We start from the raw sequence: 27,735 nt of genomic DNA, 5'->3' as shown, positions 1-27,735 counted from the left end.
ATGGTCCAGAGAGTCCGGGTATGAAACAATATTTGCACTAACAAGATATTGATGCTGCAATTTAGATTGAGTAATTTTAGGCAAGCTAGTGGTACCTTAGGAGTGTTTCCAAATAGTTGTCTTGGTCTAGAGACTAATATGAATGTAGATCGACCTCAAACCCTAGAAGACTAGTCTCACAAGCAAATGAACGTCTCACTCTTGCAATTCTAGCTTATCTTAGTGGCTATTTGCTTGTGAGACTAACTTTCTAGGGTTTGAGGACGATCTACTATTATACAAGTCTCTGGAGTAAGATAACTGGTGAGAAACACTTCAAAGTTACCACTAGTCCCTCTAAATTTACTGGATCTAATTTACATCATCATTATCTTTATTTTTGTGTAGCTTGTTTCATACCCGGATAGTCCAGACATTATCTCCGGAAATCCGGACTAGATATCCGGAGTATCCGGATATATATCCGGAGTATCCGGACATCTGTGTTACTAACCGTGTTTGAAGTATTTTAAGTTTCAGATTAGCCTATTCACCCCCCTCTAGGCATCTTGAGATCCTTTCAATTGGTATCATAGCAAGGTTCTCCATCTTTGAAGCTTAACCGCTTGGAGAATCAATATGTCAAGTGATACTTCATCCAAGGCTCCAGTCGATCCAATCGTTGAAGTTGAAAAGGAGAAGTCGCTTGAAAAACCTGAGGACAAGAAAAAAAATAGGCAACAAGAAGAGGAAGAAGATTTGGAAACAACCGATGACGAGATGTCATTCCAAGGATGGAAGGCATGGAAGAAGAAGAAGAAATTGCAAAGAAAAAAGAAAAATCCAGCACCAAAATTATAATCAAGTCAAGTGATGACTCGGACACCGATTACAAGAGAAGATCCTCAAGCTCTTCAAAAGTGAAGAAAAGAGTCAACTATCACCGAGTGGGTCATGACTATACCTTTCAAATTCTAAGTGAACACAATGCCTCAATACATATGGGAAAGCCACCTCACTTTGATGGCACAGGTTATAATTAATGGAAGACAAAAATGTTTGGATACTTGAGTGTCATTCATAAGGATCTTTGGAAGATTGTGTAAGTTGGTTGTGATATTCCGGATGATGATGAAACTCCTACACCGCTTCAAGCTTATATTCTACAACGCAACTACCAAGCCTTGAACATCCTTCACTCCACTGTAAGTGCCGAAGAGTTTGACAAGATTGAAGATGCTCTCACCGCCAAGGATGCTTGGGATACACTCCAAGTGAATCATCAAGGTTCAAGGAAAGTTCGCGAGTCAAGAATCAAAACATTAGAAGATGAACTAAGCCTTTTCTCCATGAAGAAAGATGAAACTATCAAAGAAATGTATAATCGAATGAAGAAAATCACAAATCAAATCAAGTCACTTGGTGGAGATAAATGGGGTGACCGTGAGATAGTGGACAAGCTCCTAACCGTCTACATGGCTAGAGATGTCACATTACCTAGCTTGATAAGATCTGAAAGAGGTTTCAAACACTTCACTACAGAGAATGTTCTTGGGAGAATTGAAGCTCATCATGATCAATTAAAGAGGGTCAAGATAAATCAAGATTTGGCCGACCTACAAGAGCAAGCGGCAAGGAACAATGGGTTGGCTCTTCAAGCTACGTTGAAGGGCAAGGAAAAGGCTACTCAATCCTCAAAAGATGATGACTCTAGTGATAATGAAGATAATGAGCTTGATGATGAGCAAATGGCCTTTTTCATCAAGAACTTTAAAAGAGTTCTAAGGAAGAGCAACTTCCGAAACTTTGGCAAGAATAAGCATGAATCAAGAAGAAGATCAAGCAAGCCGTGTTTTGGTTGCAAGAGAATTGGGCATTTCATTGCGGATTGTCCGGAAGAAAAGAAGAAGAACAAGGACACCAAGGAGAGCTCATCCAAGAGGGACAAGCCGAGATACAAAACACTTGCCAGTGAAGCTCATCTTGGTCAAGAATGGGATTCAAATGAAGAGAGCAACTCCGATAATGAAGATATTGCAACTATGGCATTCAAGACCTTTTCTTCACATCAACCAAGTTTGTTTGAAGATCTCACCGATGATGAGGATCAAGGTCCAATCATGTGCTTGATGGCAAAGAACTCAAAGGTAATATCCCCAAACTCATCAAATGATGAAGTAGATGAGGAAGATGAAACTGCTAGTCTCATTAAACAATATGGCAAGAGTGCGGCAACTAGAATAATGAAACTAGATGATCTAGATGAGACTCTTGAATCACAAGAAGAATTGTTTAGGTTTGAGAGAGAAAAATCCGAAGCTCTTGAAAAGCACCTTACCAATGAAAGGAAGGAAAACAAAAGACTTGAGGAATCACTAAAAGCTAAGGATAGCATACTTCTTGAGGTAGAAGAGTCACTTACTAGTGAAAAGAGGAAAGTGAATGACTTAACTAAAGAACTCTCCTTAGTTGAAGACACTCATGCTAACTTGAAGAGAGACAATGAGAAACTTCAAGAAAGCTAAACAAGCTTGCAAGCTGTTCACACGGCACTTGAAGTTAAAGTTAATACTCTCTTGGAAAGCTCCTCTAACACTTGTAAGTCATCAAAGTCATCTAGTCCTTCAACTAGTAATGGTTGTGCACGATGCTCTAATATTGATATTCAAACTTGTGCTACTAATCATGCCAAAATGCAAGCCATGAAGAAAGAGATTAGTAGACTCACTCAATTAGTGCAAGAAGAAGCACCATCTCACAAGCAAGTACTCAAGATAAATCCCTCACCAAGGGTAGGTGAGTTTGAGAAGCATACCAAGGGATTTGGATCGAAGTACTTAAGCAAATATGGATTTGAGAAAGGTAAGAGACTTGGAAAGAATGAAGATGGTGCATCTCAAACCATCTCTTATGTCAAGAATAACAAGAAGGCCGCCTTAGGGGCAAAAGGAGGTATAGTGAACATTACTACTCACATCCACAAGAGAATTGGTGAAAAACAAGAGACAAGTCATATCAAGTTTATCAAGAGAGGCACAAAATGTGATGAAGGTGCCAAAATTGTTGCATCCTCATTAAAGCAAGACAAGTTTCAAGCCCCTAAGACACAAAAATCATTATCTCAAATATCTTCTTATGCAGATTATGTTTTAACTAGGAACCATCGTGGTAAAGTGGTTGCTATATTTGTGGGTCACCGCTCATGGAACACTAAGGTGAAAAGCCATGTGTGGGTACCCAAGGTGCTTTTGACTAACACTCAAGGACCCAAATATTGTTGGGTACCTAAAAGGAAGGAATAATCTTGTTTTGTAGGAATAGTTCTCCGGTGGATCAACATGGGTGATTGATAGCGGATGTACAAATCATATGACCGAAGAAGGAAGTACGTTTGAAATCTTGAAGGAATCCGATGGTGATCATTACATTACTTTCGCCAGAAATAAAAAGGGAAAAGTGCTTGGCACCGGTAACATTGATTTAAACTCAAAATTTTCTCTTTCAAGGATTCTCTTAGTTGAATCACTTGGGTATAACTTGTTGTCCATATCACAACTTTGTGCATCGGGTTTCAATTGTTTATTTACTAACGAAGGTGTGACCGTCATTAGGAGAAGCGATGGCTCCGTTGCCTTCAAGGGTGTACTCAAGGGAATATCTAGTGAATTTTTCACATGAGAAGGCTCAACTTGATACATGCTTGGTGGCAAAGTCTAGCTTGGGTTGGTTATGGCATCGCCGACTAGCCCATGTTGGGATGAGAAACCTCAACAAACTCCTAAAAGGGGGTCACATTCTAGGACCAACCAATGTCTCTTTTGAGAAAGATCGTATTTGTAGTGCTTGTCAAGCCGGAAAATAAGTTGGAGTTCCTCATCCATCAAAGAGCATTGTGACCACCGTCAAGCCATTGGAGCTACTACACATGGACTTATTCGGCCCGGTGGCTTATATGAGTATTGGTGGTAATAAATATGGCCTTGTCCTTGTTGATGATTATTCTCGTTTCACTTGGGTATTCTTTCTGCATGAAAAAAGTGTAGTGCAAGATACACTCAAGAAATTTGCAAAGAGAGCTCAAAATGAATTCGATACCAAGATCAAGAAAGTGAGAAGTGACAATGGCACCGAATTCAAGAACACCAACATTGAAAAATTCCTTGACGAAGAGGGCATTGGTCATGAGTTCTCCGTTCCTATACTCCACAACAAAATGGAATTGTTGAAAGGAAAAATAGAACTCTCATTGAAGCCGCAAGGACAATGCTTGATGAATACAAGGTCTCGGATCAATTTTGGGAGGAAGCAATCAAACGGCATGCCATGCCATTAATCATCTTTATCTACACAAGATCTTGAACAAGACAGCCTACGAGATTCTACTTGGTAAAAAGCCTAACGTGTCTTACTTTAGAGTTTTTGGAAGTAAGTGCTTCATTCTTAACAAGAAGCCCAAGAACTCTAAATTTGCACCTAAAGTTGATGAAGGTTTCTTCTTGGTTATGCCACAAATGCTCATGGCTATCATGTCTTCAACAAAACCTCCGGTTGTGTTGAAGTTGCGTGTGATGTGACATTTGATGAATCTAATAATGGCTCTCAAGGGGAGCAAGTTGATGGTGTTGTAGGAATGGAGGAATCACCAAGCAAGGTGATTAAGAAGCTAGCCACTAGTGTGTGGTAGCGGTGGTTAAGCGTTCGAAAGTACTAGCCACATACCGCGAAATATGGTAAGCGGTAAGCCTAGTAACCAATCGGCCCGAGGAGTGGACATACCTCCCACCAATCGTATTTTGGTTTTTCCAGTTACTCGATTCGACGTGTGGGAATACATGTTGCCGGGCAACCAGGAGTATGGCCGTGTAGTCGCTCTACAGACGTACGTCCTGCACATTGGATGTGCGTATGGTCCCGCAGTCGCTTGTGGTGGATCTGATCCACGAGTCGGAATGAAAGGCAAACGGTTGCTTCGGAACAGTCTCTGGATGTTCCAAGCGTGTGAGTTAGGTTTACCTTGCAAGGCTGAAATTCGATTCAGGAATCATCTGTTTCTCGCGGAGATTGAGACTGCTTGATCCCTTTACCACATAGAGTAACAAGAGTAACTATATGGTTATCAAAGATGATGATTGGCTAAAGATTCTACCATGCTTAATTAGCTATAGGTGCTTATCTAGAATGGATAATCACATAGAACTTGAAAGCTAAAAGTTGAAATTAAGGACCTACTCTTTTGTTGCTTTTCAGCTGAAAACCCTACCCAAAACCTGAAAAGCCTTCATAAGTCTAGTTACATGGCTATGTATACCATGAATGGGTAAGCCTTGCTGAGTATTAGAATACTCAGTCTTGCCTTGTGATATTTTTGTTCAGGTAATTCCCCTGACGACTCTACTCTGTCTATGCCATGGCCCTACTCTCTGCCTGATGGTTGGTCCGTGGAGTGGGACCCGTCCCCGGCCAACGCAGACCCCTCCGAGTGATATCATGCCAGGGCTAGCATGATATCTGCACTGACGACGTGTACAGTGCCCATGCTTTAAACTCCGCTGCATGACTTGAAACTTAAACCGTTTGTAATAACTTTCCTTAGTTGGGAATTTATGTTACTTTTGAACACTCATGTAATATAACTGCCTGTGATGTAAAATGTGATGGCATTTGTATCTCTGGACTCGCCTTCATGCGAGGTACCTTGTTTGATCCTACAGTCGGTGGTTTATCGGGACGTTACCCGACAGGCCAAAGGATTATACCGTCTGAAGCATGTTGGAGCCCTCAAGAGTGGACTCGCGTACTTGAGCCGGTATAATTCAGGTTGGTTCTGCCAGAGCTGGTATCAGAGCTAACAAGTGTACACTGGAGATAGGGAATGCCTTCAAAATATTTTTAGTATAAAATTTGACTAACCAAGAATTTTGCAAAACTACGTTGGGTTCGTTAAGGCTTGTGCTTAGTATGTAAAAGCCCTAGGGTGATATTTAAGGGAATTAGAAGTGGCTATAGTATATCTATGTATAACTCTAACTCCCAGCATTACTTTTCTGTTGAAACTTAAATTTTTGTATAACCCAACTTTACATTTTGTAACGACACCTTCGATGATGAGGTAAGAAGGTAAGGATCCTCAGCTAACTGGGGAGTTAGCCTTCCCGTCGGTGATGTGAACCGAACGCTGATTCTCAAGCAGTGGCCTACTTGAGATGCTGCCAATATATCAACTTAGGTTGGTTATATTGGGAGTATATGGTTCGGCGCAGGGTATGGCGATCGCTGTTCATACCCTCGCATTTTGCGGTACCCCCGTGAATACGTTATCTCAATAACGTATGTTAATGTTGTCTGTACGGTGGTAATTGTACAGATGTTGTTTCTATAGTGAACAGTAATGATTGGGGACGCTTTCATGATATGCTGGCATGAAAGGTTCATTGGATATATATTGTGGTTTTCTGCAGGTACACTAACCACGATTACGAAATTAGGACGGATAGGGCTTATCGACTAGTTATTAGTGAGAGCCATATGTATTATGCCACTGAAACTAACCACGTAAGTCCGGAGATATTCGGCAATTGTTTTGGTTGTGAGATTGAATAATACGTGCATGCATAATACATTAACCAACAGAACAAGTGTTTAAATCTGTTGTTCTTCTAAGGATAGGTAACATGTTGGTTATTTCTAGTTTGGGTTCAATAGAAATCTTGATTCGGTTGTAATAAAATAATTCATTTATGATTTATTTACGATTTATATTAATGTTATCCGTGGTATGTGTTGTGATATCTTGATGATTCTGTTGTATATATGCGTGACTTGATCCTGGCGCATATATGATTGCTCGATTTATGTTCCTTATAAATCGGGTGTGACAGGATTGGTATCAGAGCCATATCGACTGTAGGATGAAGCCTAAGTAGAATTGGTCGAGTTTAGGACTTCTTTTCTCTTGCCTTGCCTCCGCAAATCTTCAACCATCATTTTTCTACTTCTATTCCTTGAGTCTTAAGCCCTTGATTTGCTATCCCTCCTGTCTTTTCTGAGAAATAGCTGGAGTTGTCCGTAGACATTGGCCTGAGTCGCCTAATCTTATGAGCTATAAGTTTAGGTTGTCCCGATAAAAATACGCTAGAACGGGTATGTTAGTCGAGTAGTGTGATAAACTCGACTAAGTTGTGAATGTTGAATGTTTGTTATTGTGCAAGTGTTTGATTTGGATTTTTGGTTGATTGCATAGTCTAGTAGTTAAACTTGTTCATGCAAATCGACCCTAACCCAACTTGAACTAAATAATAAAATTTGAGTTAGATCGTTGGGGGTAAAACCTATATTCCTTTCTCTCTGTCATATCCTTCCGAAGTTTCATTTCCGCAGCTGCACCATATATTGTTCTCATAAAAATTTCGGTTGTTGCAATCAGATGGTGAACACCAGGCGCACCGGTTCCGGTTCTGACCAGCAGGAGCAGAACAACCAGAGTACTGATCAGCCGTTGCCGATGCCGCCACCACTGACCCCGGAGCAGTTCTTCCAGCTCCAGATGCAGATGATGGCGACCCTGAACAACACTGTTCAGGCTCTGCAGCAGATCCATGCCCAGCCACCGCCTCCACCGCCATCTCAGCCCCGTGATCGGCGTGCGGATTTCCTGAGAGGTCATCCTCCGACCTTCTCTCACGCCACGGATCCACTCCAGGCGGACGACTGGCTTCGTTCGGTGGAGCGCCAGTTGGTTGTTGCGCAGTGCGACGACCGGGAGAGGGTTCTGTACGCAGCAGGGCAGCTGCGAGGCTCTGCTCTCGACTGGTGGGAGTCCTACCCGGCTCAGGACCGCGACTCTCTCACGTGGGACCAGTTCTGTGAGCGCTTCAGGAGCCACCATATTCCTGAGGGCATAATGAAGATGAAGCAGAAGGAGTTCCGTGCACTTAAGCAGGTAAATTTGAATGGAATTCTCTGCAATTTCTTTTGAGCTTCGATCCATCCTTGATCTCTTTTGTAAGCCTGACATACTGAGCGATTTCCATCCTTGTTATCTGTGTTCGTTATTTCAGGGATCAATGACGGTGACGGAGTACCGTGACCGTTTCCTTCAGCTGGCCCGCTATGCCCCTGCTGACGTCGCCCGTGATAGCGATAAGCAGGAGTATTTCAAGGAGGGACTGGATGATCACATCCAGTATGCGCTGCTGAACCACCGCTTCGACAACTTCAACCAGCTGGTTGATGCTTCCCTCAACACCGAGTGTAAGCGCCGGGATATTGGGGATAAGAAGAGGAAGATGGCTCCATCTTCGTCGGGCAGCAACACTCGTCCCCGATATCAGCATCCACAACAGCAGCAGCAGAGGCCGCCTCAGCAGTACCAGCAGCGGCAGCAGTTTCCTCCTCGTCCTCAGCAGCAGCAGCAGGAAGGACAGGGTCAGAGGCTTCCAGCGTCTCCGGCTCCACCAGCTCAGAGGTAGGGAGTGCCCACTCCTCCTCTTGGGCAGCAGGCCGCTGCACTTCCTCGAGTGTGCTTCCACTGCGGCGAGCCAGGGCACTACGCCAACGTCTGCCCTCGGAAGGCGCAGGCAGGACAGCAGGGGTGTGAAGCACCGCCCAAGGCCCCAGCTCAGGGCAGGGTGAACCACGTGACGGCCGAGTCAGCGGCCGAGGCTCCTAACGTGGTGATTGGTACGTTCATGGTCAACACCCATCCTGCTACAGTGCTTTTTGATACTGGTGCTACACATTCTTTCATCACCCAGTCTTTTGTTGAGCATCATGGCATTCCTACTAGCACGTTAAAGAGGTGCATGTTAGTATCTTCACCGGGAGGGCAGTTGAGGTCTCATGTCTTCTGTCCCAGAGTCAGTGTGGCCATAAGGGGGGTATATTTCAGTGCAAATCTGATGGTGCTAGACACCAAGGGCATTGATGTGATCCTCGGGATGGAGACTCTTGCTAAGTGGGGAGTCCGGATAGATTGTGCTCAGAGAACTGTTCTTCTGTCAGCATCGGATGGTCAGGAGGTCACTGTTGGAGCTACAGAGCCTTCTGGATTTCTTCATCAGATGGAGGCTAGACCCACGGATGGTATTCGCGTGGTGTCTGAATTCCCGGATGTCTTTCCGGATGATTTGCCAGGTATGCCGCCTGATCGCGACATTGAGTTTTCTATTGATCTCTTGCCTGGCACAGCTCCTATTGCTAAGAGGCCCTATCGTATGGCACCTGTCGAGCATGAGGAAGTTAAGAAGATTGTCGACGAGTTGCTAGCTAAGGGCTATATCCGTCGCAGTTTCTCTCCTTGGGCTTTTCCTGTATTGCTCGTAGAGAAGAAGGATGGCGCGAAGAGGATGTGCGTCGATTATCGGATCTGAATGCAGTCACCATCAAGAACAAGCATCCATTGCCGCGTATTGAGGATCTCTTCGATCAGCTTCAGGGCACTTGTGTGTTCTCGAAGATTGATCTGCGTTCGGGTTATCATCAGCTGAAGATTCATTCCGAGGATATCCCGAAGACGGCATTCACTTGCAAGTATGGGCTATACGAGTATACGGTCATGTCCTTTGGCTTGACCAATGCTCCGGCTTTCTTCATGCATTTGATGAACAAGGTTTTCATGGATTATCTGGACACCTTTGTGGTGATATTCATTGATGATATCCTGATATATTCCAAGTCAGAAGCAGAGCATGAGAAACATCTGAGGCTTGTGTTGCAGAGGCTCAGAGAGCACAAGCTGTACGCCAAGCTCAGCAAGTGCGAGTTCTGGATTGACGAGGTTCCATTCCTCGGTCATGTTATCTCCAAGGGAGGTATTGCTGTGGACCCCGGGAAGGTGAAGGATGTGCTTGACTGGGTTGTACCGCAGACAGTGAAGGAAGTCTGCTCTTTTCTGGGCTTAGCAGGTTATTATCGGAGGTTCATCGAGAATTTCTCCAAGATTGCGAAGCCTTTGACTTCCTTGCTGGAGAAGGGTGTGGATTTCTTTTGGACTGATGAGCGTCAGAAGGCCTTCGAGGAGCTGAAGAAGAGGTTGACTACGGCGCCAGTCCTTACTCTGCCAGACCAGAGCAAGAGGTTCACAGTGTACTGTGATGCTTCGAGGGATGGTCTTGGTTGCGTCCTGATGCAGGAAGGCAGAGTGATAGCTTATGCTTCGCGGCAGTTGTGCCGGCACGAGCTAAATTATCCCACTCATGATCTGGAGTTAGCCACAATTGTGCATGCTCTGAAGATATGGAGGCATTACTTGTTTGGGCAGAGGTGTGATATTTACACCGATCACAAGAGCCTCAAGTATATTTTCACTCAGAGTGAGCTGAACATGCGGTAGCGAAGATGGCTAGAGTTGGTCAAGGATTATGACCTGGAGATTCACTATCATCCAGGCAAGGCTAATGTTGTGGCAGATGCTCTGAGCAGGAAGAGCTATGTTAACATGGCCGTGGCTTTTCAGATGCCTTAGGAGTTATGTGAGGAGTTTGAGCAGTTGAGCCTGGGTTTCTTGCATCACACCTCGAGTGCATCATTCGAGGCAGAACCCACGTTAGAGGCAGAGATCAGGCAGCATCAGAAGGAAGATAAGAAGCTGCAGGAGATTCGTGAGTTGCTCAAGATTGGCAAAGCCACTCATTTCAGAGAGGATGATCAGGGTACCTTGTGGTACAAGGGTCGTATATGTGTGCCGGATGTAGCAGATCTCAGGAAGTTGATTCTGAGTGAGGCTCATGATACAGCGTATTCTATTCATCCTGGCAGCATGAAGATGTATTATGATCTCAAGGAACGATTCTGGTGGTATGGAATGAAACGTTCCGTTGCGGAGTACGTGGCTATCTGTGACACTTGTCAGCGTGTCAAGGTAGAGCATCAGAGACCAGCAGGTCTATTGCAGCCATTGAAGATTCCAGAGTGGAAATGGGAGGAAATCACTATGGACTTCATTGTGGGATTGCCTCGTATTCAGAAAGGGTACAACTCCATATGGGTAGTAGTGGACCGGTTGACGAAGGTTGCCCACTTCATTCCGGTGAACACTACTTACTCCGGCACTAGACTCGCAGAGTTGTACATCTCCAGGATTGTCTGTCTGCATGGTGTTCCAAAGAAGATCATATCTGACCGAGGATCTCAGTTCACTTCACGGTTCTGGGAGCAGTTGCACGATTCGTTGGATACAAAGCTGCATTTCAGCACTGCTTATCATCCTCAGACAGATGGGCAGACAGAAAGAACCAACCAAGTGTTGGAGGATATGCTTCGAGCCTGCGCTATTCAGTATGGTACCAGCTGGGATAAATGCCTGCCGTATGCAGAGTTTTCGTATAACAACAGTTATCAGGCCAGTCTGAAGAAATCTCCTTTCGAGGCCCTATATGGTCGGAAGTGCAGGACTCCGCTGTATTGGGATCAGATTGGCGAGAGACAGGTATTTGGTCCGGATATTGTTGAGGAGGTAGAACAGTTGGTACAGCAGGTGCGCGAGAACCTGAGGGTCGCTCAGACTCATCAGAAAAGTTATGCGGATGTACGTCATCGAGATTTGACCTTCGCAGTGGGCGATCATGTGTATTTGAAGGTCTCGCCGATGAGAGGAATCCGCAGGTTTAATATGAGAGGGAAGCTAGCCCCTCGATACATCGGACCGTTCAAGGTGTTGGAACGGAAAGGTGAGGTGGCTTATCGTTTGGAGTTACCTCCCAATCTCTCAGGAGTGCACGATGTGTTCCACGTGTCTCAGCTGAAGAAGTGCCCGAGAGTGCCAAAAGAGCAAGCACCGTTAGAAGGGTTGGATGTGCAGGAGGATCTGACTTACACCGAGCATCCGGTGAGAATTCTGGAGACATCTGAGAGAGTTACTAGGAACAAGAAGATCAAGATGTGCCGTGTTCAGTGGAGTCATCACACCGAGGATGAGGCTACCTGGGAGCGAGAAGATGAGCTGAGGAAGACGTATCCCGATCTCTTCGCTAGCTAGCCTATCTGAATCTCGGGACGAGATTCCTGTAAGGGGGGTAGGTTTGTAACACCCTAAGGTAAAATATCGAGATTTATAATGAATTTAATTGGGCTCCAGTAATTTTTTCTAAGGATTTATTTTGCCTAGCTTGCATTTATTTATAATTTAATTCACAAAGAATTAAAATTTATTTCTAGGTTCAACATGTTTGTGCATTCATGCTGGTGCATAAGTTTTATTTGGTTGAGTGCATAGGAGTTGAATTCAAATTTGAGTTGAATTCAAATAGTTTTGAGTTGGTGCGGGAAAAGAAAAGGAAGGAAACGGAAAAGTAAGTCAGTCATTCCTTCTTTTCTCAGTCATTCCTTCTTTTCTCAATCATTCCTTCTTTTCTCAGTCATTCCTTCTTTTCTCAGTCATTTCTTCTTTTCGCAGTCATTTCCTTCTTTCTCAGTCATTTCCGCAGCCCCTTCTTTCTCAGTCATTCCCTCAGCCCGACCCCACCTGTCGGTGACCATCTCTTTCTTTTCCTTCTTCTTCCTCGTGCCCGACCTTCTCTGTTCCGTCTCCGCTGTCCTGGCTGCTCCCTCGCTGCCCGTGGCCCCGCTCCGCCCCAGTGTGCATGCTCGAGGCCCACCGACCAGGCTCACCAGCGCCTTCACCTTCTAGAAGCCGAGCCCCCAAAGCCTGGGATTTCGCAAATCCGTTGCGCGATCCGCTTTCACCGCAGGGTCCGCGGCACGCACGCATAGGGCAACCCCGCTGCCTCTTAAGCACCAGGCCGCCTCCCCTGTGACTTCCCTAAACCGCGACCGCAACCCTAGCCGCGCCCAGCTCGCCCTCGCCGTCGAATTTCCCCACGACCGCCATTGCCGGTGAGCTCGGTCTCTACCAAAATTGATTGCCGCCGGTGATCCCCGGACCTCCCTAACCCCCGTAGGATCTTCGCACGATCCCCACGAGTCGATCCACGGTGACCAGAAGCACGGAGGCCCCTGCATCGTCTTCCTCCGCGAGCGCCGCCCGTCCTCGCCGCTCGGCCCTCGTCGCCGACCATCTTGCGCTGCCTCTCCGGCCCGTTAAGGCCCTCGGTGAGCACCACATCGTTCCCCTAGTCGTCTTGCGCTAGATGTCGTAGACCAAAGCTCGCTCTTGTGGCCAGAACGCGCGCGCCGGCAATGCGCCGCCGTGCCGACCCGCCCCCGCCGTCGTGCGCGCAGCCTGAGTCCTTCCCGCGCCCCGCCTTAGCCCTAGATGGTCTCCCCAGGTCGCGCTGAACCTTCTAGACCCAAGCTCGAGTTGTTTTGACCCCCGGAGCACCGAGATCGCCCAACCTCCGGCGACCTTCCCCTGCCGCCGGCCGCATTCTGTCAGATCGGACCGGTCCGATCCAGATCGGACCGTCCGGACCCCCGCCGTGCAGTTCGGACCGTCCGAACTAGATCGGGTCCAAACCGTTCGATCCAGATCCGACGGCCTAGATTAGAAGATACCCCTTCAGCCGTGGCAGTTTTGCTAAAGAGTCCCCGGCTTTTCCTGGAATCAACCCGCACTCCTGTGTAGTTCAAAAGAAATTGCCGTGAGGTCCTGTTTTATTCGTTTAAGCCCCTGAGCTCCTAGGAAATTGAATCCACCATCCAAGCTCTGAGTTTTTACGGGTTAGACCCCAGATCTAGCCTTTAATCAGGTTTAGGCCCTCGGTGTTTGCGCAGAACCCCTTAGAACCTCCAGTTTTCTTACAAATAGGTCCCTGAATCTTGTTTTCAGCCTAGGTTTTGCGTTTTAGCTCCGTTTTAAGCGCCCTTTATATCCACGCGATCGTTGTAACGCGTAGAATAGTTCTAGGCTAGTTTTGTGTGCTGTTCTACTGTATTGGTGTACTATTTTCTTATAGTTTGCTATTGTTTGTGCATATGTGTATGTGTGGACCATGCTTGATGATCGTGAGTAGACGCGGAGCCTTTGGACGAGTACCAGGAGCCACCATCTTCTGAAGCTTTTGAGCAGCAGCAGGAGAACTTTGAGGAAGGCAAGTATAACATGAATATCCTATCACTTTTTAATACAATTTCATACTGCATTTTAATACTGTATGCCTATAAGGATTTCCTAGCCACTTTATATCCTATATATATATCCTTTGGGTTGCATTTTGGTTAGTTGTGCTAGGTTGCTGCGCTATAACACACCTGGTCCTTGTTAATTAATTTGACTAATGGATCTATGCAACTTAATCCTGAGAGTGGCCCTCTGTGCTGTGTGCTTGAGTGGCTCACGTCTCCTTAAAAGATGTTTTTGATAGAAACATGGTTTAGGGGGCCAGCACGGTGCTTAGTGCTTGGTTGGCCACTCTCCATAAGGACCGGTTCATAGAGCGACAACCTGGGACAACCGCGCAACCACAAGACTGGAATGGGATGGTCTTGACTTACTAATTAGGTCGTGTTGGTTCGGAAGTAACTTACCTGCGTGGGCAAGAGGGGTGGTAAGCTTCAATGGTCCCTGCTCCTCCGGCTTGGTCTGTGCTGTGTGTCTTGTACCCCCGGAGGTGGGCCCCATCGTCGCTGATCCAGAATCCTTAGCGGTTACACCGTACCAATGTGATCCTTTGTAACGGTCTCGTAGTGTGCTTGCTAGCCATCTCACCTAAGGAAGTGTGATGAACAACTAGCATAGCTCATGACTTGTGGGTAAAGTTGTGCAACCTCTCGAGAGTGTAAAACTGATATATCAGCTGTGCTCACAGTCATGAGCGGCCCAGATCCTCCGTCTGATTAGTGGGATTATCAACCTTTGATTAGGGAGATTCCCCGGGTGGTTTTGGTTTGGATGGTTCTCAGTAGTTCTTAATTAATATTGATTAATTTATTATGCAATTCGGGTTTATGGTAATTCATCCACTTGTAGTAATTAGCTTTAATAAAATTCTGCCAAGACTAAAAGCTAATGCAGTCGAGTCAGCCAACCTTAGAGCCTCATAGTTTGTGTTATACTTGTTGAGTACGAGTTTGTACTCACTCTTGCCTTTCTACTCTTCTGTTCTCTTGGATATCTTCGACTGCTGCTCAGTGCCCGGCAACGTGGAGGACTACGTCAGCGGCTTCGACGACTTCTAGGCGTTTGTCTCCCAGTCGATGTCCCTGTGGCGCCCTACTCTTCATGTATCTCTTTTACGCTTCCGCAACTCTTGAACCGACTCTTGATTCAATTGTAATAAAATAATTCATTTATGATTTATTTACGATTTATATTAATGTTATTCGTGGTATGTGTTGTGATATCTTGATGATTCTGTTGTATATATGCGTGACTTGATCCTGGCGCATATATGATTGCTCGATTTATGTTCCTTATAAATTGGGTGTGACACATACTATCTCTAGTGAGGGCATATCTGTTGATCCAACCAAAGTCCAGGAGGTTATGGATTGGAAGCCTCCAACTTCTGTCCATCAAATCCGAAGTTTCCTTGGATTGGCGGGATATTATCGCCGATTCATTCCAGACTTCTCCAAGATAGCCAAACCTATGACTGAGCTACTTAAGAAAGAAGTTAAATTCCGATGGGACGATAAGTGTGACAAAGCGTTCCACACCTTGAGAAAACTTCTAACAACAGCTCCAGTACTAGCTCAGCCAGATAACACCCAGCCTTTCGATGCTATTGCGATGCCTCTAGAACTGGCCTTGGTTGTGTTCTAATGCAGAACAACCGGGTCATTGCTTATGCATCCCGAGCACTCCGAAATCACGAACAAAACTACCCAACCCACGATCTTGAATTGGCAGCAGTTATTCATGCTCTCAAGATCTGGAGACATCATCTTATGGGCGCCAAGTGTAATATTTACACTGACCATAAGAGCCTCAAATATATCTTCACCCAAGCTGACCTGAATATGAGGCAAAGGCGTTGGTTAGAACTGATCAAAGACTACGACCTTGAGGTACACTACCATCCTGGCAAAGCCAATGTGGTTGCGGATGCACTTAGCCGCAAAGCACATTGTCATTGCTTATCAATAGCAACTTTCAGTGATACTCTTTGCAATCACATGAGGAAGCTCAATCTAGAGATTATCCCTCAAGGTAGTTTAAATCTATTATCTATCGAGTTTACTCTTCAAGATAGAATCATCATGTCGCAATTACATGATGAGGGTATCAAAATTATCAAATCAAAACTATCTAGGGAGAAGCCAAATATAAGTGTTTCCACACAGATCATCAAGGAGTTCTATGGTTCAACAATTGTATTGTTGTACCTAAAGATCACCAACTTCGTAAACAAATCCTTGATGAAGCCCATCTATCCAAATTCTCTATTCATCCTGGTAGTGCCAAAATGTATCAAGATCTTCGACAGAATTTTTGGTGGACCAGAATGAAAAGAGAAATTGCTAAATATGTATTCGAGTGTGATACGTGCCAAAGAGTCAAAGCCAGCCATCTAAAAGCATCTGGTACACTTCAACCATTACCCATTCTGTCGTGGAAGTGGGAAGACATTAGTATGGATTTTATTGTCGGTCTTCCTAACACGTCCCAAAAACATGACTCCATATGGGTAATCATTGATAGACTTACTAAAACTGCTCATTTTCTTCCTGTGCATAGCACTTACTCTGCTAAGAAGTATGCCGAAGTCTATCTTGATCAAATTGTTCAGTTACATGGTGTTCCCAAGACCATCATTTCCGACCGAGGGGCCCAATTCATTGCATGCTTCTGGGAACAATTGCAATCTGCACTTGGAACCAAACTAATTCGAAGCTTTGCATATCATCCTCAGACTGATGGACAGACTGAGCGGATCAACCAAATATTTGAAGACATGCTCCGAGCTTGTATTATTCACTATGGTACAAGCTGGGACAAATGTCTTACCTTGGCCGAATTCTCTTACAACAACAGCTACCAATCTAGTCATCAGATGGCCCCGTTTGAGGCGTTATACGGTCGAAAATGTCAAACTCCTTTGAGTTGGTCTGAGACCGGCGAACGCAAAATCCTTGGACCAGATCTAGTCGTCGAAGCCGAAGATAAGGTCAAGGTTATTCAAGCCAACCTTAAAACAGCTCAGTCCAGATAGAAAAGCTATGCAGATAGAAGAAGGAAACCTCTACAGTTCCAAGTAGGAGATTTTGTCTAGCTCCGACTATCTCCTACCAAGGGTGTCCAGCGCTTCGGCATAAAAGGGAAGTTAGCACCCCGATATGTCGGACACTTTGAAATCCTTAAAGTCTATGGCCCAGTAGCTTACAAAATTCGCCTTCCATCTCAATTGGCTGCCATTCATGATGTTTTCCATATTTCTCAACTTAAGAAGTGTATCAAAGTACCACGGAAATCATTAAAACCCGTGCCATTGAGATTGAACCCGATCTATCTTATACCGAACAACCTATCCAAATCTTGGATACCAAGGAGAGAGTCACCAGGAGGAAGAAGATCAAAATGCATAAGATCTTATGGGATCATCACACCGAAGAAGAAGCAACTTGGGAAACAGAATCCTATCTTCAACGAAATTTCCCAAACTTCCTTCAAGCTAATCCCCAAGTCTAATTATCCAACTCCATTCTACATCGGAATCTCGGGACGAGATTCTTTTTAGGGGGAAGGCTGTAACATTCAGGTAATTAGAAACATAGACACTAGGTTTTAGTGTGAAATATGTATGCTTGCTATGGTATATGTGAGTAGTACAGATGACTAGGGGTATTATTGTAGTTTCTGTAAAATATAGGTCCTTGAGTGTTAATTGGGTGAAATGGAAGATAACATTAAAACCTAGGATAAATATAATACTAGGTGTCAAATTTATATTACCATAGGAAAGAAAGTGTAAAAGATAGGTTAAATCCTAAGAAAAATAAGCCTTTAAGTAAAAACAGGGACCTAAGTGTGATTAAAACAAAAATCATAGGGCCTTTTATGTAAAATAGTTGAAGTGTAAAAGTAACTTTTATGTCTACTTAAGGACTAACATGTAAGAATACAAGTCATCATGACATCCCATGAAAACTTGTAAACATATCCAAACTTTCATCAAATCCACTTTGGTAAGGACAAAAGAATTCAAATTCTACCTTTACTCAAAAATTTAACATGAAAAGCTATAAACTTTGAGTTTTTGAACTTGAACACTAAAACAATATTGTAGAGCTTGAAAAACTCTACAACTTTCATTTTGGGCATTTTCTCATTAAACCTCTAGATCAGTGGGAAATCTTTCTTTTATCGAGAGGTCCCTGAAATCCTCGAATATTCCAAACAAGTCCCCCGGACCCCCTCCCCTCTCTTCTTCTTCCTCGCGCACGTGTTCCTCTGCTCTGCTTCCTGCCGCCGGCAGTGCTTCACCCCTGGCCGCCGCTCTGCCGCCGCCGCCGTGCCACCTCCTGCTGGATCAACTTCCACGCGTCGTCCCCTCCCTGCCCCAGTCCTCTTCCCTCTCCCCGCTGTCCCTGTTTGCGCGCGCCACGGCTGCCGGGAGCCCTGCTTGGTCGCCACCTCTCCGTTGCCGTGGAGAGCTCACTGCAACGTGCCAAGGCCTTATCTTTCGCACGCAATAGCACTACCAAAGCTCCTACATTCTGTTCTCCTGGTTCTTCTGCCAATTCCCGAATCCCAGCTGCGATTTCCACTGCCGCCTCTTCTTCTTCCACTCCGGCGACTCCTGCTCATCGTGGGCAGCCACTGTCGACCGCCCACTGCTCTCACCGATCCCCTAATCAGCTTTCCCGACCTCTACTCGTGCTCCCCAGCCCCCAGTCGCCTTCCAATTTCAACCAGAGCACCTTTGCCGACGATCGCCGTCCGCCGCCGCCTCCTGCTCACCGTGGGCAGCTCACTCCGAGCCTTCCCACGCCACCACAACCCCTCAGCCAGCACTACATCAACCACGTGAAGCTCTACGACCCCCTTCGTTGGTTCTCTAGTGCACTACATCGCCTTCCCGACGCTCGCCGGCGTCTACCTCCACCGCCATCGCCACTATCTTCGCCGGTCACCCCTAATCCAAAGCGTATGTGTGGCAGAACCAACTCGAATTACACCGGCTCAAGTACGTGAGTCCACTTCTGCGGGCTCCGACGTGCTTCAAACGGTATAATCCCTTGGCCTGTCAGGTAACGTCCCGATAAACCACCGAATGCAGATCGAACAAGGTACCCCGCATGAAGGCGAGTCCAGAGATACAAATGCCATCATATTTTACATCACAGGAAGATATATTACATGAGTGTTTAAAAGTAACATAACCTTCCCAAGCGGGGAAATTATTACATCACAGACATAAGTTTTAGGTTAAGCAGCGGAATTTAAAGTACGGTATTGTACACGTCGTCAATGCAGATGTCATGCTTGCCCTTGCATGACATCACTCGGAGGGGTCTGCGTTGGCCGGGGACGGGTCCCACTCCACGGACCAACCATCAGGTAGAGGATAGGGCCATGGTACAGGCAGAGCTGAGTCATCAGGAGGATTACCTGAACAAAAGTTACAAGGCAAGGCTGAGTATTCTAATACTCAGCAAGGCTTACCCGTTCATGGTATATATAGCCATGTATCTAGACTCATGAAGGCTTGTAATGGTTCTGGGTTTAGTTTCAGCGGAATAAGCAATAAAGAGTAGATCCTTAATTTCAACTTTTAGTTTTCAGATTCTAGTTGATTATCCATTCTAGGTAAGCACCAATAACTACTCAAGCATAGTAAAATCTTTAACCAAACATCATCTTTGATAATCATAACATTTCTCTTGTTACTCTACGTGGTAAAGGGATCAAGCAGTCTCAATCTTCGTGAGAAGCGGATGATTCTGAATCGAATTCAACCTTGCAAGGATAAACCTAACTCACACGCTTGGAACACCAAAGGGTCATTCCGAAGCAACCGTTTGCCTTTCATTCCGACTCGTGGATCAGAGCCACCACAAGCGACTGCAGGACCATACGCACTTCCAAAGTGCAGGACATACGTCTGTAGCGCCACTACAAAACCCGTACTCCTGGTTGCCCTTGCAACATGTATTCCCACACGTCGAACTTAAGTAACCAGAAGAAGCAAGACGAGTGGTGGGAGGTATGTCCACTCCTCGGGCCGATTGGTTACTAGGCTTACCGCTTACCATATTTTGCGGCATGTGGTTAGTACATTCAAACGCTTAACCCGCACTACCACACACTGCGACCTTATCAAATTCAACAACACAGACGGGGTATCATCTCAACCATGATACCTCACAAAACTCCCGTCCGTCATCCTTATAGTGATAACCGGAATGTAAACACTACAACTCCTATATCGCGCGAGTGATAGGAAATCACCCGACTTCTACCGATCCTATTAGCATAGCAGCTAGTCGGACTCAAGTTCTAATGTTCAGTACATCGGTTCCTGGAATTATGCAACTAGGGTTCCAAGCAATTCCTAAGAACTTAATGCATAGAATTACATAAATAGATATAGATTGCAGTGTAATTAAAATAGTGGGTTATGTCCGGGGCTTGCCTTCTTGTGTAGGGTTGGGGGCAGTAGTGTCAGGGTTTGCCGAACTTTGGTTCGGAGCTTTAGTTAGACCTTCGACGGCGTCTTCGGGGTCTGCAGAAATTTCCACGGCTTGGTCCGCGATCAGCTTGTAATCACCATCGTCGAGAGTAAACGGAGCTACATGATATGCAATAATATAAAGTTAAGGAATGCACTTTCTTTTATTTTATTTCATGATGAGGTTGTAATTTAAACAACCAACATACATGAAATACCATGAATTCATGATACAAGAGGGGGTTTAGTTTTGGATTAGCACTCACATTTAAGTCATGATTACAGTATTGAATACAAATTTCAAGTTTAAGTTCAAACCCTAGGCACAAAGAATTATAAAGTTTTGAAAATTTAATTATAAACTAATTATTAACATGTTGGGTCATGACAAAAAGATCTAGTTAATTAAGCTTAAGGAATACACTTAATTAATTTCATAGCATTTCAAATTTGAATTGCCCAATTCCAAAAGAACTTAGATTACAAAATATTGCTGGGTTTGAAACTTTTACCTAAGCTCACACATGACCTATAGAAGCTACATACTAAAAATTACAAGAAACAAGGCAAACATGTGAAAGTTATGCATCCTTTACCCTTTTACCTTGAATTTAAAATAGATCCAAAAATATTTAGTTTCACACCAAACTTTATTAACAAAAGTTGTAGGGTTTGAAATCTAGTTTCCAGCAAAATTGATTTGACATTTTTTGGAATTTCCTACAAATTCCTACGGATTTTACAAGGCAGCAACACTACTCACATGAAATGATAGACACGTTTACACAGAGGTCCCTAAACAGCACTGTTCCTATGAGTCTAGGACTTTGCAGATAACCCCTCAGACTTCTACCTCTTCAAACCCGCAGTCCTCACTGGGTCAAGGCAGGGCCGTGGAAGTTGACCGGCATGCCCTGGTGACGGCGATCGCCGGCGGTGAGGACAGAGGGGCGGGGGAGCACCAAGGGTCAATTGCGCACCTGTGTTAGCTCGAAATCGGTTGGGTGTAATCCGTAGTGGCGGCGCGACAGGAGCTTGCGGCCGGCGGCGAGGTAGGATGGTGGGGATGGCACTCCGGTGGTCGGAGAGAGCGGGAAAGTCATCGAATAGCTTCCGGGCGAGGTGGAGATGCTCGGGATGGGGACAACCGAGGTCGGGGAGGGCTGGAGACTAGTGTCCCACGGTGAGGCCGAGACGGCGGCAGGCGGCGCTCATTGGCGATGATGCTTCGATTGAAATTGGGCTGCGGCAACTAGCTGGGGAGTACGAGTGGGAACTGGGGAAGCGGAATAGGGGGTCGGTGGAGGCAACTGGTGGCCAGAGGCAGCTGCCCACGGTGGTCCGGGACTTATCGGAGAGAAGAAGCGGCGGCGGATGGGTTCAAGGACCGGGATGTGCACAACGAAGAGAGAAAAGAGGCAATTGCTACCTCTAGGATCTCCTGGTCAGGTTAAGCAGAAGAGGAGGGAAGAGAGGATAAGCGCGGGCACAGAATTGGTGGCGACGACGTGGCAGCCGGCGGGCAACTCGGGTCGCCGTGGCACGCGCGCAAGGATGCAGCAGAGGGAGGGGAACAGGGCTAGGATGGGGAGACGACGACGCGTGGATGCGAGTCCAGCAGGAGGTGGACGGCGGCGGTCTGAAGAGCGGCGGCCAGGGGAGCGGCACTGATGGCGGCGCAGTGAAGGCAGGGGAGAAGCAGAGCAGAGCAGGTGCTTAGGGAAGAAGAAGAGAGGGGAGGGGGTCTAGGGACCTGTTTGCAAAACTTAAGAATTACAGGGGCTCTTCGGTAATCTAATTTTTCCCACTGATCTAGGGGTTTTCTGAGAAAAAGCCCAAAATTAAAGTTGTAGAGTTTTTCAAGCTCTACATCTTTTCTTTAAGGCTCAAACTCAAAAACTCAAATTTGGCAGTATTACTCGTTGAATTTTGAACAAGGTAAAATTTAAATTACCCTTGTCCTTACCAAACGAGATTTTAATCAAATTTTTGATACATTTGCAAATATCCACGAAATGTCATGATGACAAATACTTTTACAAATAGGCCCTCAGGTAACATGAAAGTTACTTTTATCCCCTAGTTATTTGCATAAAAGACCCTATAGCTTATGTTTATTTACAGATAGGTCCTTACACTTACTTAGGGGCTTATTCTCTTTGTGATAGCATAAAACTTTTTTGCACCAAACATTATATTTATCCTAGATTTTAAGGTTATTTGCCAAACCACCCATCATACACTTAAGGGCCTATATTATATAGAAATTACAAACATACCCTTAGCCCTTGGTACTACCCATAACAAACAAGCCTACTCCATACTAGAGTTTAGAGTCTATATCCCTTATTACCTGTATGTCACAGCCTCCCCCCCTAAAAAGAATCTCGTCCCGAGATTCGGAAGTGAAAAAAGATTGGACGATTAGATTTGAAAATTGGTTGAAAGAAAAGTTGGAAAATTCCGCTGAAGATAAAATTCTGTTTCCCAAGTTGCTTCCTCTTCGGTGTGGTGATCCCATAAGATCTTATACATCTTGATCCCTTTCCTTTTGGTGACTCTTTCTTTGGTATCTAAAATTTGGATAGGTTGTTCAACATAAGATAGATCAGGCTCAATCTCAACAGCTGGAGTTTCAATAATCTCCGTAGGTACCTTAATACACTTTTTGAGTTGGGAGATATGAAAAACATCATGGATAGCAGCCATTTGAGATGGAAGGCGAAGTTTGTAGGCCACTGGGCCACAAACTTGAAGAATCTCAAAGGGTCCGATATGTCGGGGGGCTAGTTTTCCTTTTATGCCGAAATGTTGAACACCTTTGATAGGAGATACTCGGAGATATACAAAATCTCCTACTTGGAACTGCAGAGGTTTCCTTCTTCGATCTGCATACCTCTTTTGCCTGGACTGGGCTATTTTAAGATTGGCTTGAATAATTCTAACCTTATCCTCGGCTTCGACGACTAATCTGGTCCGAAAATCTTGCGCTCATCGGGTTCAGACCAACTCAAAGGAGTTCGGCATCTGCGACCGTATAATGCCTCAAATGGGGACATCTGAAGACTGGATTGGTAACTGTTGTTGTAAGAGAATTCTGCCAAAGCAAGACATTTGTCCCAACTCGTACCATAGTGAATGATACAAGCTCGGAGCATGTCTTCAAGAATTTGGTTAACTCGCTCCATTTGTCCATCCGTCTGAGGATGATATGCAGAGCTTCGGATCAATTTGGTTCCAAGGGCGGACTGCAATTGCTCCCAGAACCGTGCAATAAATGGTGCTCCTCGATCAGAAATGATGGTCTTGGGGACACCATGCAATCGGACAATTTGATCAAGATAGACTTTGGCATACTTCTTAGCTAAGTAAGTGGTATGCACGAGAAGAAAATGAGCGGTTTTAGTAAGTCTATCAATGATTACCCATATGGAGTCATGCTTTTGAGAGGTATTGGGAAGACCAACAATAAAATCCATGCTAATGTCTTCCCACTTCCATGACGGAATGGGTAGTGGTTGAAGTGTGCCAGATGCCTTCATATGACTAGCTTTAACCCTTTGACATGTATCACACTCAGATACATATTTGGCAATTTCTCGTTTCATCCTGGTCCACAAAAAATGTTGTCATAGATCTTGATACATTTTGGTGCTACCGGGATGAATAGAGAATTTGGATAGATGAGCTTCATCAAGGATTTGTTTTCGAAGTTGATGATCTTTTGGCACAACAAGGCATTTCTTGAACCACAAGACTCCTTGAGAATCAATACGAAAACATTTGTATTTAGCTTCTCCCTGAGATAGTTTCGATTTGATAATTTGGATACCCTCATTATGTAGCTGTGACATGATGATTTTACCTTGAAGGGTATTCTCCAGGGATAAAAGATTTAGACTGCCTGGAGGAATGATTTCTAGATTGAGTTTTGTCATCTGATTACAGAGAGTGTCACTGATAGTAGCTATAGATAAGCAGTGACAATGTGCCTTGCGGCTAAGTGCATCCGCAACCACATTGGCTTTACCGGGATGGTAATATACCTCAAGGTCATAGTCTTTGATCAATTCTAGCCATTGCCTTTGCCTCATGTTCAAATCCACTTGGGTAAAGATATATTTGAGGCTCTTATGGTCAGTGTAAATGTTACACTTAGCACCCATAAGATGATGTCTCCAGATTTTAAGAGCGTGAACTACTGCTGCCAATTCCAGGTCATGAGTAGGATAGTTTTGCTCATGATTTCGGAGCGCTCTGGATGCATAGGCAGTGAATCGGTCGTTTTGCATTAGAACACAACCAAGACCAGTCCCAGAAGCATCACAGTAGACATCAAAAGGCTGGGTATTATCTGGCTGAGCTAACACGGGAGCGGTTGTTAGAAGCTTTCTCAAGGTATGGAATGCTTCGTCACGCTTATCGTCGCTTCGTCACACTTATCGTCCCATCGATATTTAAATTCTTTCTTGAGTAGCTCAGTCATAGGCTTGGCTATTTTAGAGAAGTCTGGAATGAATCGGTGATAATATCCCGCCAATCCAAGGAAACTTCGAATTTGATGGACTGAAGTTGGAGGCTTCCAATTCATAACTTCCTGAACTTTAGTTGGGTCAATAGATATGCCTTCACTAGAGATAGTGTGTCCCAGAAATTTCACACTACTTAGCCAAAATTCACATTTTGAGAATTTAGCATAAAGGCGATGATTACGTAGTCGTTGAAGAACGATACGTATATGATTAGCATGGTCTTCTTTGGTTTTGGAGTATATTAGAATGTCATCGATGAAGACCATGATGAATTTATCAAGTTCCAGCATAAAGACTGAATTCATGAGATACATGAAATATGCTGGAGCATTAATAAGCCCAAATGACATAACCAGATATTCATATAACCCATATCTGGTCGAGAAAGCCGCCTTTGGAATGTCACAAGGCTGGATTTTGATCTGATGATAGCCAGAGCGTAAGTCAATTTTAGAGAAAACCTTAGCTCCCGCTAATTGATCAAACAAAATATCAATGCGGGGAAGTGGGTACTTATTTTTGATAGTGACCGCATTGAGTGGATGGTAATCAACACATAACCTTAGGCTATTTGTGGCAGAACCAACCTGAATTATACCGGCTCAAGTACGTGAGTCCATTCCTGAGGGCTCCAACGTGCTTCAAACGGTATAATCCCTTGGCCTGTCGGGTAACGTCCCGATAAACCACCGATACACAGGATCAAATAAGGTTACCTCACACAAAGGTGAGTCCAGAGATACAATCACCATCATATTTTACATCATAAGGAATTACGTTATAAAGGTTTTCAAAAGCCATACATTACTAACTGTGAAAGCTATGGTTTTTGGCAGCGGAAAACATACGCGATGATTACAACACGTCGTCAAGACGGATGTCATGCTAAGCCCGAGCACGACATCGCTCGATATCACCAGTGCTGGCCGGGGACGGATCCCATTCCACGGACCAACCTTCTGAAAGAGCACAGGGCCAAGGCAAGGGAAGAGTAGGGTCTTCAAGACATCACCTGCAAAACATTTAACTAGCAAGGCTGAGTATACTAATACTCAGCAAGGCTTACCCGGGATTGGGTATACTTAGCCCATAACTAGACTTATGAGAGCTTATAATGGTTCTGGGTTTAGTTTCAGCTGAAAAGCAACAAAGAGTAGATCCTTAATTTCAAGTTTTAGCTTTCAGATTCTAGTTAATTATCCATTCTAAGTAAGCACCTATATCTAAGCAAGCATGGTATAATCTTTGGTCAAGCATCATCTTTGATAACCATAATATTGCTCTTGTTACTCTATGTGGAAAAGGGGATAAGCAGTCTCATTTCATCGTGAGAGGCGGACGATTCCTGAATCGAGATTCAACCTTGCAAGGTAAACCTAACTCACACGCTTGGAACACCACAGGGTCGTTCCGAAGCAACCGTTTACCTTTCATTCCGACTCGTGGATCAGAGCCACCACAAGCGACTGCAGGAACATACGCACATCACTCGTGCAGGACATACGTCTGTAGCGCCACTACAAAACCCGTATTCCTGGTTGCCCTTGCAACACGTATTTCCTCAGTCGAACATAAGTAACCAGAAGAAGCAAAACGAGTGGTGGGAGGTATGTCCACTCCTCGGGCCGATTGGTTACTAGGCTTACCGCTTACCATATTTCGCGGCATGTGGTTAGTACTTTCAAACACTTAACCCGCACTTCCACACGCTGCGACCTTAACAGATTCAACAACACAGACGGGGTATCACCTCAACCATGATACCTCATAAACCTCCCGTCCGTCATCCTTATAGTGATTGCAGGAATATAAACATTACAATTCCTATATCGCGCGAGTGACAGGAAATCACCCGACTTCTACCGGCCCTATTAGCATAGCAGCTAGTCGGACTCAAGAGCTAGTATCCATCACATTGGTTCCTAGGAGAATGCAACTAGGGTTTCAAGCAATTCCTAAGAACTTAATGCATAGAATACGTAAATAGATATAGATTGCAGTGTAATAAAATAGTGGGTTATGTCCGGGGCTTGCCTTTATTGGTTGGTCTGAAGTCAGTAAAGTTAAGATCCTCCGAACTTTGGTTCGGGGCTTGTGATATTTCTTGGTGACGTTCATTTGGTCTTCAGGAACATCCTCCGTAGACTTCGGGGAGATCTCGTAGGTACCGTTGTTGAAGAAGTTGTATCTACATGCAATGCGACATTACATTCAAAGTGTGCACATAAAGCTACCTTACTTCTCAATACAGTTACAATCCAACACTCATATAACACACAATTCACATTACACCCAAAAAGATTTGAAGCTAAACTTAAACAGAGCTTTAGGTGGACAACTAGTTAGAATTCGACTACTTGTTGAGGATTACAACAGAGCCGATTGGAAATAACAGAGGTTTAGCCGATGGAAAGATGCATCGGATTCCTAGATGATCGATGAAAACATCGATTACTTCAGCAGAGGGATGATTCCTAAAACAGTTGTCTTGACTGAGATGTGCTTACGTGTTATCCTAAGTAACTAGGTGTGGTTGCGTTGACTCGATTACGTCAGCACAACAATTGAGTGACGCATAACCGAATGCAGTGTGGTTAAGGGTGTGTGACTGATAAGTATAGATAACCGATCTCTCAGTCGATAAATCTACTGATAGAAGTGTGTGGATATGGATGGAGAAACTAAGGATCGATCGGCCGTGTTTGATCGATATGGAA

The sequence above is a fragment of the Panicum hallii genome, chromosome 1 (assembly GCF_002211085.1).
Source record: "Panicum hallii strain FIL2 chromosome 1, PHallii_v3.1, whole genome shotgun sequence".
Lineage (NCBI taxonomy): Eukaryota > Viridiplantae > Streptophyta > Magnoliopsida > Poales > Poaceae > Panicum > Panicum hallii.
The sequence above is the reverse complement of the archived record's forward strand: the minus strand, read 5'-3'. Positions refer to the sequence as shown.